Source organism: Elephantulus edwardii, unplaced genomic scaffold (assembly GCF_000299155.1).
Source record: "Elephantulus edwardii isolate Elephantulus edwardi_28Jun2011 unplaced genomic scaffold, EleEdw1.0 scaffold00005, whole genome shotgun sequence".
NCBI classification, from domain to species: domain Eukaryota; kingdom Metazoa; phylum Chordata; class Mammalia; order Macroscelidea; family Macroscelididae; genus Elephantulus; species Elephantulus edwardii.
The window spans coordinates 14,902,171-14,916,361 of record NW_006399755.1 but is presented as its reverse complement, the minus strand read 5'-3'; the positions used below and the strand labels follow the sequence as shown (position 1 = coordinate 14,916,361).

The window sequence follows — 14,191 nt, the reverse complement described above, 5'->3', positions numbered from 1 at the left end:
GGTTTATAGAGTTACTAAGAGCATAGTTAATACCCCTGGTACAAGCAGTCAAGAAATAAGGAGAAACATTGCACTGGGCAAATCTGAAGTTAGAGACCTTTCCAAATTATTGAGGAGTAGTGATGTCAGTTTCAGGACTAAGATATGTCGGATTCCAGCCACAGTCTTTCCAGTTACTAGTTATGCATCTGAGACCTGGACAGTGAATAAGGATGACAGAAAAAGAATTGACACCTTTGAGCTGTGGTTTTGGAGAAGAGCACTGAACATCCCATGGACGGCCAAGAAAATGAATAGATGTGTCTTGGAGATGCAGCCAAAGTGCTCTTTGCAGGCAGGTATGAAGAGGCTTCACCTCATAAACTTTGGGCATGTTGCTAGGAGGTACTATTTCTTGGAAAAGAACATGATGGTGGGAAGGGTGGAGGATGAGTGAAAAAGAGGAAGACCCTCAACCAGGTAGACTGACATGGTGACTGCTGCAATGGGCTCTTGTGTGTCAAGAAGTGTGAGGATGGTGCAGGACAGAACAGGGTAGATCTTTTGTTCATAGGGTTGCTATGAGTTGTTCTCGACTCAATGGCATCTAACGACAAGAACATAGTTGACTAAACAGCATTTTTCCTATTTGATAGAATGTCTTTCATAAACTCTCAAAGTATCTTCATACTCATTTAATTTACCATTTTTTTTTTACAATTTTTAAACAACTGAGTATGTGACAAATCATATGGCATAATGCTCATGTCTTCCTTGACTAACACAGTACTCATTTGAATCTCCCAGGAAGCATGCAGCACAGGGTTTTATGCATGTTTTTGGTTTTAAGTGACACTGGTCAGCTCCAATTCATAGCAACCCCACACAAAAGAGAACAATCTTGAAAAAAATAAATAAAAATTGCAGTAAGCGAAATAGCCCTCTACGTTCCGAAGACATGTTCAGGTTTGTCATACTAACAAAGTGAATACTATGTTGTAGTACTTTGTTGTTGTTATTGTTGTAAACTGTCGAGATGCTGACCCTGCAGTGGATTTTCAAGAGTCCGTTAATCACACGGGAGGAGATTGCCCATCCTTCTCCCATTCACCTATTTTATCGTCTCCTGGTCGTAGGTTTTTCAGGATGCTTGGAAGATTGTTTATGTTGTGGATTAGTGCTTCCAGGGTTCTTCTAAGGTTTTCTCGAATAAAGTTAGATAACATGCCCAGATTATGTGAGACAAAGTTAGTCCTTGGTTTTAGTCCTAGGTCTTTGATCCACTTTGAGTTGGTTTTTGTATATGGAGTGATGTGTGGGTCTTGATTGAGTTTTCTGCAAATGGTTTTCCAATTTTGCCAATACCATTTGTTAAAAAAAAAGCTTTTGTTTTCCCACTTAACTGATTTAATCTCCTTGTCAAAATTCAGTTAACCGTAAGTAGATGGGCTGATTTCTGGATTCTCAATTCTATTCCATTGATCTATGTGTCTATCATTGTACCAGTACCACACTGTCTTGACCACCAAGGCAGTATAGTAGGATTTGAAATCAGGGGGGGAGATGCCTCCTACTTTGTTTCTCTTTTTAAGGAGAGCTTTGCTTATTCGTGGTCTCTTTCCATTCCAAATAAAATTGTAAATTGCCTTTTCCATATCATTGAAGAATGAAATAAACACAACTATGGGATATTACCTCACCCCAGTAAGAATAGCAAAGTGCAACAGAGCAGCAAACAACAAATGCTAGCGAGGTTGTGGAGACACTAAAACCCTTATTTACTGTTGGTAGGAGTGTAAAATGGTGCAACCACTATGGAAGGCAGTATGGTGCTTTCTCAAAAACTTGCAAATAGAAATACCATTTGACCCAGCAATTCCTCTACTGGGAATTGCTAAAGCAACCATAACTGCCACCAAAGTAGATATATGCACACCCATGCTTACTGTGGCTTTGTTCACAATAGCAAAGAGTTGGAAACAACCCAAGTGCCCATCAAAAAATGAGTGGAGAGAGAAGCTATGGTTTATTCACACAATGGAATATTGTACAGCACTGAAAAACAAAGAACTCATGAAATATTATACAAAACGGGTGACCCTGGAGGACATTATGCTGAGTCAGTCACAAAAGAACAAATACTGCATAATGCCACTGTTATAAAACAGAACTGACATCGAGGTTGGGGGAAAACTAAGAAAAGAGGGGATAAATAACGTACACGGCTTTGAAACAGACAAGAGAGAGAGAACGGTATAAAAGGAATATGTTATTAGGTATTATTTGCTTGACAAGAGTCCAGAATAAGAGCTGCATAGTAAAGTGGATGGGGAGGGGGGATATAACAATGAAAGAGAATTTTTTTTCCAAGGAAAAAAGTGAACTGGGGGGGGTGGCCAGGGAGGAAAATGTCCAACAATGAATGAATGGAAATCCAAGTTCTTTATAAACTTTCATTAAAATATCAATTTTTAAAATAGAGTACTTTTCTCAAACACAATTAAATCAGTCTTTCTGATCACTCATTATGAATGTGAGAGCTAGAAAATGAATACGGATGACAGAAAGAGAACTGATGTCTTTGAGCTCTGGTGTTGGAAAAGAGCATTAAGCACCCCATGGAAGGCCAAGGGAACAAATATGTCTGGGGGAGGGTGCAGTCGGAGTGCTCTTTAGAGGCAAGAATGATGAGGCTTTGTCTCACATACTTCGGGCGTGCTGCTAAAAGGGGCTATTCCTTTGATAAGGACATGATGTTGGGAAGAGCGGAGGGTCAGCAAAAGAGAGGAAAACCCTCAACCAGGTGGACTGACACAGTGACTGCTGCAATGGGCTCTTGTGTGTAAGGAAGTGTGAGGATGGCGCAGGACAGGACTGGGCTCAGATCTTTTGTTCACAGGGTTGCTATGAGTTGTACTTGACTCGATGGCACCTAAAAACAATAACAACAACAGAAAAGACTGCTGAATATCCCATGGATAACCAAAAGAACAGACAAGTCTGTCTTGGTGAAGGGCAACCACAGTACTTCTTAAAGGTAAGGATGGTGAAACTTCGTCTCACATAATTTGGGCATGTTATCAAAAAAGGCCAGTCCTTGGAAAAAGACATCATGCTGAGACATGTGGGCAGTCATCGAAAGAGAAGAAGACCCTCAACAAGATGGAATGACCCCATGAGAGTAACAATGGGCTCGAGCATATCCGCAATCATGAAGACGGCATAACAAAGGGCAAGGTTCAGATTTACGGTTGTTTTGAGTCTCAGGTGACTTGATGACAACTAATAGTAATAATGCCTATAGTTAAAGCTCTGCGTGAAAGTGAGTTATCCATTATGTTAATAAGGCAGAATGAGGGAAAGGTCATCATTAACTACTGGGTCATCACTAACACCCCAGTCACCAACCTTAACACCTTTATTCAGGCCATATTTTGATATCACTTGGTTCAAATAAGGGGCGTTTCAATGTAAGTACATTCAGAGATATTGTGCATATGGTCGCTATGAGTGGTTATTGACTCAACAGCCCATAACAACAACGACAATATATGTGAATATTCTGGCAAAATTATCTTTCCCTAGATCCTGCATCTAGCTCATAATCATAATCTGTCCTTCGGTTTTGGAACTTAATTCATCAACCTTGTCTGTCTTGTGAAGCAGTATCATACCAGTTCTCAGCTAATTTGATCTGTCAGCCACTAAAGCCACATTAGTCAGGAGAAGCCTCCAGGCTGGTGTCTGACAGATGGATTGAGGATTTTCCTGATTCTACAACTAGGTGAGTCATTGTCTTGATGGTTTCTGAGTTTTGTGAGACATTGCAGCAAACAGAGCACAGAAAATTACAGAGCCCAAAGATAAGAATGAGAGTACTAAGAGGATGAGGAAGATGTGAGTGGTACAGAAGTTTTGAAAAGCTGGACACTTGGGACCTCATGAGGTTATTTCTCACAGGAATCAGCTGTGTGCTGATCCTAATAAAAGAAGTTATTCATTCAAGTGCATACAATTTTAATTAGTTCTATAAAACTGTCAGCAATTGTTACTGTTCGGTGCTACTGTAGACTACAATTCATAGTGACCCTATAAAAAACATATCTGAACCCTGCCCTACCCTGTATTGTCCTTACCATCTCTGATGTGCCTAAAGGCCATTGTTAAAGTCACTGCATCAATCCATCTTTAAGAGTTGTTTTCTCCTATGCACTCAGATTTTTCCAGCATGATATCTCAAAGACTGGTCCCTCTAGAAAGCATGCCCAAAGTATGTGGGATCCAGTTTCACCATCCTTGCCTCTGGTTGCAACATGGTTGCACTTCCTCCAGCATAGATTTGTTTGCTCCTCTGGCAATCCAATACTCTTCTCTAACATCACAGCTCAATGGCATAGATTCTTCTGTTGTCGTCTTTATGCACTGCCCAACTTTCAGATGCACAGGAAATAGCTGAAGAGACCACAGCTTGGATCAGGCACACCTTAGTCAACACATCTTAGTCTTTAAACTGGTATCCGTGTTCTTTAGCACTTTGCGGAGGCCCTTTACAACAGATCTTTTCCAATGCAACATTCCTCTTGATTTCTTCAGTATCACCAATTTGTGTTTCCTTTTTATTTCTACTGAAATGATATCTACATTATAAAAACTAGTCCCTATGGAATTTGGAGGGAGGGAAATACAATATTCAATCTATACTTTTCACAACTTTACCTTTCAAGCAGAAATACCATCACACAGACCTAACTCTAGGAGACAGAACTAGGAATAACAGAAAGTCTTTTAACTGAGTCATCAGCTCCATGACAACTCTCCCACTCTCCCTTTCCATCATTTCAGTATATATAGAAAACTTTCCTTATAATAAATTAACCACAGCACTTCATGCTGGGGAAATAAAGTTTGGTGAAGGAGAGGAAAAACTCAATAAGATAGACTGACAGAGTGACTATAACTTTGGTCTTAAGAAAGCGGAGAGTTGGAGGGCTAGAATCAGGCAGGACTTAGTTCTGCTGGATATGAGACATATGGAAGGGGCTGGAGTCAACTCAACAGCACCTAACAACACTAATAACATTATGTAACACTTATTTGATAAAGAATTCATTTCTCTATACAAATTTGGATGTGGATAGAAATCAGTTTCCTTATATTTGTCTATTGCCAGGAACATAGATAAAGGTAAAGTAAGCCAAGAGGTGTCAAAAGCTAAGCATTTACCTCTGGTCATTCAGCTAGTCAGTGGCAGGGCAGAGATCTAAACCTGGTTTCAGACCTGTTCATTCCAGTTTGACCTTCTGCTAAGAATTTGCACTTCTGTTACGGAATGCAAAAAATGCAAAAAATGAATTTAGGAAAATTGGACATTGTTAAAAAATATGGAATGCAACAACATGAGGCATTGGTGAGCTGAAATGGATTAGCCTGGGCCACACAATCATATGATCTACTGGGCCAGGAATGAAAAACTGAGGAGGAAATGGGGTTACATTCATAGTCAAAAAGACCATTTCTAGATCCATCCTGAAGTACAATGTCGTGGGTGACAGGATACTATCCACACACTTACAAGGAAGATCTGTTCATATCACTACCATTCAAATAAACATCAACAACTCAAGCTAATGAGGAAGCAACAGAAGATTGCTATCACCTTTTGCAGTCTGAAATGGATCAAACATGCAACCAGGATACACAGTTAACAACTGGTGGCCGAAATGCAAAAGTTGGAAACAAGGAAGTAGGACTAGTTATTAGGAAAGATGGGCTTGATGACAGAAATTAGGCTGGAGAGAGAAACAGAATTTTTTACAATTACTTACTCACTGCAAACAACCTTTTATGAAAAAAACAGAAATGGCAACTATATACATGAATCTCACCTGATGGACTACACAGGAAAGAGATTGATAACATCCGTGGAAGGAATCATTGAAAAAGCTCAATATCAGCTGTGAAAACCACGCCACATGCTGACTGTGGAAGAAACCACCAACTACTCGTGTGCCAGTACAAACTGAATACAGATGACAGAAGAAGATGCCTTTGAGTTGTCATGTGGAAGAAGAGTACTGAATATTCTATGAGTTGCAAATAGAACAAATAGATAACGTCTTGTAAAAAAAGGCAACTAATGTGCTCCTTGGAGACAAGGATGATGAAACTTCATCTCACATACTTTGGGCATGTTAGGTAGGCTACTCCTTGGAGACAGACGTCATGCTAGGAAAGCTGGAGAGTCAGTAAGAAGAATACCCTCTGCATACAAGAGGATGGATAAAATGACTGTACCAATGGGCTCCAGTGTGTCAGGGATTAGAAGGATGGGTCAGGAGAGAAGAGGGTTCAGATAATTTATTCATAGAGTCACCATGAGTGGTATGTGACTTACCAGCATCTAACAACAACAAAACAACATAAGTAGTCAGTACATTTCAGTAGTATTTTATCAGTGACTAAATAAATGCCGATAAATATATAAAGCATTTGTTTTTCTATCTCTCAATTGCCAAGGCGTTGCCTGTCTAGATCCTATCTATCTTTCAAAGTTCACCTCAAATACCAGTTCTTCCCATGGCATTCCCTAATCTCTACCATCCCCACTCTCTCACTCATTCCAACCTCTCAACTGCCTGGATTAAGTGACCCTCCAATGTATATCTACGGTTGCTTTCTCCGTTGGCACATCACATCAAGCTCTCCGATTACCTATTTTGCTACTGTTGTTATTGATCCTCCTCTTTAAATGATTAACTCCTTCAAAGGCAGATCTGTGTGGCATTTATCTTTGTATCCTCAGCTCCTGAGACAGTGCCTGACATATAATGATTCAATGTTGTTGTTGTTGTTATGTGCCATCAAGTCAACTCTGACTCACAGCGACCCTAGGCACAATAGCACTCACACATTAAAAAGCAGCTATTGAATAGTTTTCTCACATACTTTGGGCATGTAGCCAAGAGGAGAAGGAAATCATGCTTGGTAGGGTGGAGGGATAGCATAGGAGAGGAAGACCCCAGATAAGTTGGATTGACACAGTAACTAGGATAATGAAGGGAAGGATTCTGAAGCTTCATCTGAACATGTTGCAAGGAGGGACCAGTCCTTGGAGAGGGACATCATGCCTGGGAGGGTGGAGGGACAGGGTAAGAGAGGAAGAACCTGGAGATGGATTGATTCAGTGGCTGGGGGAATGCGGTTATGTGTTTCAGAGACAATAAGATTGTCACAGGATAGAGCAGGGTTTAGGGCTATTGTACACAAGGTCATATGAGTGGCAGGCGACTCGACAGCATGTAACAATAACATTTCACTGCTAGGAATATACCCTAAGGAAATTAGAACTAAAACATGAACAGAGATATGTACACCTATGTTCACAGCAGCATTATTCACAATAGCAAGAAAATAGAAACAACCCAAATGCCCATAACAAATGAGTGGACTGATAAACCATGGTACATTCATACAATGGAAGACTATGCAGCACTAAGGAACAGTGATTTCAGAAAATACTAAATAGCCTGCGAGAATCCAGAGAGCACTAAACAGAGTGAAATAACTCAGTCTCATAAAGACAAAACTGCATAAGACCATTTTTGTAAACGTAGAAGGATAACAGAGCCAGATGTGTACAAATGTTCAAAACGAGAAGGGAAAAGGTCTAAGGGGGTGAAAAAAGGGAAGGGTGGGAATCACTAGGACAGCAAAGGTTAGTAGGTGGATACAGTGTTGAAAGAATAGGAAAAATTCAATGGGGGTGTGAGAACATCAGTTAAAATAGGCATAGATCTACAGCACTTAACTATATATAAAGCACAATATATTGAATGTATGAACACAATACAAATGAAAAGTTGTATAAAACACAATATATATGAATAACCAATACACCAATAAAAATATTGTTATTGTTGTTGTTGTTGTCATTAAGTGTCATTGAGTTGAGCACAACTCATAGCAACCCTATGAACAAAAGACCTGAACCTTGTTCTAGAACTATTGTCATTTCTCTAAGTTCATAGAGTTTCCAGGGGCATGTTGGTTATTGTTTAGGAAGTGTATGTGTAACCATTAAAAAAAATCATATATATATGAAAGCCTCCAAAACTCCTTGATGTCATTAATCTCCAAGGAAATGTAAATTTAAGCCACAAAGCAAGAGATTATCAAAACTATAATCAGAGCCACCAAGCCAAAGGGTAGACATAAGTCACCTATAACTCGACAGCACTTAACAACAACAGAGAGAGCTCAGTTGGCCTAGTGGACAAAAGTGATGCTACCGAGCCAAAGGTGGGTGACTTTAATTTTTTTGGTCAAGCATTCTTCTAGGTTGTATAGCCCTGGTCTGACTATTTGCTGTAGAGAGGTAACTCGTGGTTGCTGTGAAGCTGAACACTGTGACACCAATGTGTCAAATACGATAACAGTTACTCATGGTGGACAGTGTTTGGGAGAACTCCCCCATTAAAACAAGCTCAGAAGCAGGAGTGGCAACCACTTCTGAAATATCTTGCCTCTAGAAACTCTTATGACTCCGGAGAAAGGATGAAAGCTGTACAAGTGTTCAGGCCTTTCATTCATAGGGTCACTATGTGTCAACTACAGCTTAACAACAACATAATTAGAGCTACAATAAACATAGACAATATCAAGAATTGGTGCAGATACAGAGCAAGTGATACAGAGATACAGAACGAATTTATATATGGATTATCATTAATCTTGCAGATTCCCCTTTGTGACAAAGATCTCTGTTGGCCATAAACCAAGCCAGAGTTACCATACTCAAAGAATATAATTTTAGGTAATTGCCTTGCATCCTAAAAGACAAATTCTAAAACTTTAAAACTTCTGCGTAGTTAAGAGGACTTTTTATTATTTTAGAAGTTCTCAAATAGATCTGAAGATTTGTATAAATTAACATGGTAACATGGGACCAGCCAAGTCATAGACACAAGCTAATAACCTGGTCTCAGGTAGGGGGCATGATCCAAGAGCATGTTAACATTAGCTAGTAGTCAGTTCCTTACTCTTTTTCTCCATTAAATTCACTCTAACGGCCTAAAATGAGCCCTGCCCTTGGTCTGTATGTGTTTTGAACAAAGAAATGTTCCTGTATACATACAGATAAACTGCTTGAATAAAAAGCTACATGGTAGTATAGGCAAGAGATCAAGATACATGTTGCATTGAGCGAATGTGCTGTCAATGGGCCTTAAAGAACTAAAAACAAAAGATGTATGTTTAAAGAGTAAGAGGCATCTGACCTATTTTCAACTGTTTTGTATATATCTGAAAGTTGGACAATGATAAGGAAGAGAGAAAAAGAACTGATGCCTTTGAATTGCAGTGCAGGTAAAGAATACTGAATACACCATAGACTACCAAGAACAAATAAGTCTGTCTTGAAGGAAATGTAATCAGAGTGCTCTTTAAAGGCAAAGATGATGAAATTTTATCTTATCTCAAGGATCAAAAGGGGGAAGTTCTTAGAAAAAGACATGAGATTTATAAAAGTAGAAGACATTCAAAGAGAAGAACTGATAAGGTGCCTGAAACAAGTTTGAGAATGGCACAGGATGACTGAGATTTCTTTTCTCTGAGGTCTGGCTATTGTAGATAGTTAACTAATCCCCTCAATATTTTTTCCCCCATTTCATACCTTTCCAACCTATATGCAGAACAGGTTATTGGGGAGGCTGGGCTGTATGAGGAGAAGCGTGGCATCAGGATTGAAGGAAGATTCATCAACAACCTGCATTATGCAGATGACATAACCCTGCTTGCTAAAAGTGAGGAGGACCTGAAGCTCTTGCCTTCAATATGGATTGAGGCTCAATATCAAGAAGACAAAGATTCTCACCACTGGAACAAACTGGCAGCATCAGGTTGGATGGAGAAGAGATTGAGATTGTTAACAGCTTTAGTTTGCTTGGCTCCAAAGTCAACACTCTTCGCACTAGTAGCACTAGTAGCCAGGAAACTAAAAGACGTACTGCAATGAGAGAGTATGCTGTTAGGGACCTCTCCAAAGTATTGAAGAGCAATGGTGTCGCTCTGGAGACTAAGGCATGCCTGATACAGTCCACGGTTTTTGCAATCACTTGCTATGTGTCAGAGAGCTGGACAGTGACTAGGGAGGATAGAAGGAGAATTGATGCCTTTGAGCTGTGGTGCTGGAGAAGAGTATTGAATATATCATGGACTGCTAAGAAAACGAACAGATTCATCCTGGAGAGGGTTAAACCAGGCTGCTCCTTGGAGGCAAAGATTCTGAAGCTTCATCTAACATACTTTGGGACTGCAAGGAGGACAAGTCCTTGGAGAAGGACATCATCCTTGGGAGGGTGGAGGGACAGAATAGGAGAAGATCCTCTATGAGGTGGATTGATACAGTGACTGGGATTATAGGGGTAGGTGTGTGAGAGACAGTGAAATTGGCATAGGATAGAGAAGGGATTAGGGCTGTTGTACACATGGTCACTGTGAGTCACAGGCAACTCAACAGCATATAACAACAACAACAATAATAGTTTAATAAACAGGAAGCAATAGCTACCTGTGCTTATAGGGTCTTGATACAAAGCACTACAAATTAATATTTACATGGATGGCCTAAAACAGACAGAACTGAAGAAGCCATTTTATGAATATGTTAGCACAAAGCCCTCTCTTTTTGTCACCCCAACTCTTCACCCCACACCCCACTCCCAGGGAGTTCTAGTGGCATTATGTATAGAGAGCTGTGTTGATGGCTGAAAAAGCCACACTTGTCTGGTGGTTTAAAACTACCAGACAAATGAGTCATCACCTCACATGCAATTTACAGCTGTGGAAAACTCATGAAAGGGTCAGCTATGAGTCAGTTCCGACATAACAACAACAATTTGACATGATGGACAAAAATACGGTGTGTTGCTTTCATATTCTCAGAAATTAATAAAATTTAAAACATGTTATTCTAGTAAAAGTTTACTGCAATAGTAATTGTTTTAATATATTAGCTTAAAGAAAGTTTGCAGGATCTTCTCTGGAATTAGAATTCTCAGGCAATGGGATTTAGCCTATATTAAGCCTACAGGATGAAACTCTGGTGGTGCTGTGGGTAAAGAGTCAGCAGTTCGAATCCACTAGCTGTTTCCAGGGAGAGATGAGGTAGCATGTTTCAGTAAAGGTTACTGACTTGGAACTCTATGGACAGCTTTAGTCTGTCTGACAGGGTTGTGAGAAGGCAGAAGGGTAACAGGTGGTCTTGTTAAATGTGTCTTGTTAAAAGAAGAGAATAATTTTATTTAAAAGTCAAAAAAGACTGGCCATTTCAGAATGAAAAAGGAAGAAATTTAGGACAAAAGATGACTGGATACAGAAATTGCAACAGCTTTTTCCCCCTCGTTATTTTTGGTAGTCAAAGGGTAACTAAGAGTTGGTTAAGTCTGTAAGAGTTTTAAAGACATTTAGTATCACCAATAGATTATAAAAAGAAGGTAGGCAGCAAGGAGATGGCCATATTGACCTCTACTAACTCCAGAAAGGGGATGAACTATTCTGATCAATTACATCCACAGTACAAAATTAATTTCTATATGGTTAGACATGATCCCCCATCCTCCTCCACCTACTTCTACTAATCCCAACACCAATTTTAACTGCTCTCCTGGGTTCAGTATCAGTTACAATAACTCACAGGGCACACAGAGCCATAGTAACAATGTGGCAGCTTATTAGAGAAGTTAACAGGGTACAATTTCTCAGTCAGGACAGCTTCTGAAGAATGCTCACAGGCCCTTCAACCTTCAGCCTTCAACCTTGCAACTTTACTCCAGCATTGCCAAGTTATTATCCTGCCAATGAGAGCATTTTCCTCCAAGTCCTCCACCAAGCCTGGGGAAAGGCCCCTGGTTCTGGTTCCATAAGGTGGCAGTCCCAGGTCAGCTCTGTCTAATGTTGAGTCTCTAATTCTCTGCTACAACTTCTCTCCTATAGGTCTGGCTGCTCAAGGATCTATCACCGAAGGGTGAGCGTTAAATTCTCTGCCTCTTCTTTGCTGGTGGTTAGATTATCAATTTCTGCTGCTTTATCTGCTCAACTTAATGGTGAAACTAGCCAATCCCCTTGTGAAGAAACCAACAATGTTTGCATACCCCTCACCATTCCATGTGGCGAAGTCAAAGGCAATCAACGGATAGAAAAGCCATTTTTAACAATAAACTTAACACCACATAGATAAAACTATAATTTGGGTTTCTCCCTATTAAAATGATAACATTTTCTTTAATAACTGGGTTGTTCTTTACAACAGGTTCTAAAAGGTTGTCTTTTCCTTCTGTGTGATCTGCCTAGAAGGCAATTGTTCTATGCTTTATCCGAATACATTTCTGAGCTTATGCTGATCTAGCCTCATTCCTGATTATTTAAAGAGAAGCAAGTCTTTTTTGTTTTTTGTTTCTTTTTTCAGCTTGGTTAGTGCTTTATTAAACCCAGGCCCAAACAGATGATGCATGTCAAGCACAGCCCTTCCCACTCTGAGATTCAGAATCCATAGGCTGTTCCCGTCTTGGTCTACCTGTTTCCATGACATTTCCTCTTGAATACTTCCAAAGCTCAATTAAGTGTAAAGATGTCTGTCCACACGAACAGACACATGTGTCCTCCAGCCACAGCTGCCACACTCACTCAAGTGCTTCCACCCTGCTTGTGTGAGTGTACATATGTGTGCCAGCCAATGCCCATCTGTCCATCCATGGCAAGAAAAGAGCAGGCCACTTCTGACCAGCCAGGCCCTGGGTTCACAGTCGGGCTGGGCTTTCGGCTGGCTCATGAATCAAACCTTTTCCCTCCTAGTATATCAACTTCCCCTTTAGAGGTAACAGAAGGTAGGGTTAAGTGGGTTGTTAATATTTAGATATCTAATTCCAGCTGGTTATAGGAGGCTATACCTCAGCATGGGACCTCCCAGCAGGCCCACGCCCCCCAGGTCCCCTGATAACTCCCGGGTCAGTGGTCCTGCAGCTGCTACAGAGCTCTTGCTGGCTCTGCTCCCTGGCTGCATGTCTTCAGGTCTTCCCTGAAGGCCTCATGGTTCATAGGCTGGCAATCTTGGGGCTCACAGCAGGTCAGGTGCTGTGGGAAGAACTCCTGGTAGCCACTTTTGAGGACGTACATCTCGGGGTAGACTTGGGATAGCTACTAGCAGCATGGTTTTGTTCTCAGATGAATCAACACATGTGGAGAACTCTCTCAGACAAGAATTCACAGTGGACGATGAGGATGATTTTCTTGTCCAGGCTAGAGGCTGTGATAGAGTTGTGCAGGAGGACTATGATCCTGGAGAAGGTCTACATCCCCTTCATATTTATAAGGGGTATCTGCAGTCCATGATGACAAACCTCTCCACAACATGGCTAAACTTGGCCTTTAGCAGGGTCAACATCATTGCTGGTGAGATGGACTTGAGGTCTTGGCATTTTCCATCCACAGTCTGCAGGAGGAAAGTCACCAGCCAGCTGCAGGTGGTCACCAGCCAGGATGTTCTTAACCTCCTCACGACACAGCAGCTTTGAGCAGGGGGGCGGGCTATGGCTCCTCCAGCTCCCACTCCTCCTCTGGTGACGTCAGGGTTTTCCTCCTTGCTTCCTCTGGATTGGGATGTCTCTGTCCTGCAGCCAGTCCAGCCTCCTGAGGATGGGCCAGATGGTGAAGCAGGGCAAGGCTGGGGAGGGGAAGAACCGCTGGCACCTGCCAAACAAGCTGTACATTGTACTGTGAGCTGAGTCAATGTTTACAAAGAAAATAGGTTTTTCCAATCAACTATTCACACCCATTTTGTTTTATGACATTTCACACAATTGTTGTTGTTGTGTACCCACAGTTGACCCTCCGGTGGGTTTTCAGAGGCAGTTAATCACTCGGGAGGAGACTGCCCAGCCTTCTCCCCTATATTCACACTATAACCATGTTTTCCTCACTTCCTCCCTGCGATTCTCACCTCCATTAATCCTTCTGTCCTATTCCTGGGTAAATCAGCCCTAGTGACCTTATGTGGTTGATTATTCTAAGGAATGGATGGATGACTCCTGGTGTTACTGTTCACTTTATAGACCAATTACTACTGATTTTTTTTAAATTCTTCATTATTGTTGTTGTTGTTGTTTTTATGTGCTGTCGAGTCGTTTTCAACTCATAGCGACCCTATGCACAACAGCCC

General features: G+C 40.9%; 1 protein-coding gene and 1 pseudogene across 1 annotated transcript in view; both read right to left on the bottom strand.

The window, feature by feature from the left end:
• The window catches only part of PRKAA2 (protein kinase, AMP-activated, alpha 2 catalytic subunit), a 110,586-nt gene that overhangs the window by 50,984 nt on the left and 45,411 nt on the right, over window positions 1-14,191 (bottom strand). The window lies entirely within an intron of this gene.
• On the bottom strand, window positions 13,000-13,742 carry LOC102852137 (annotated as a pseudogene).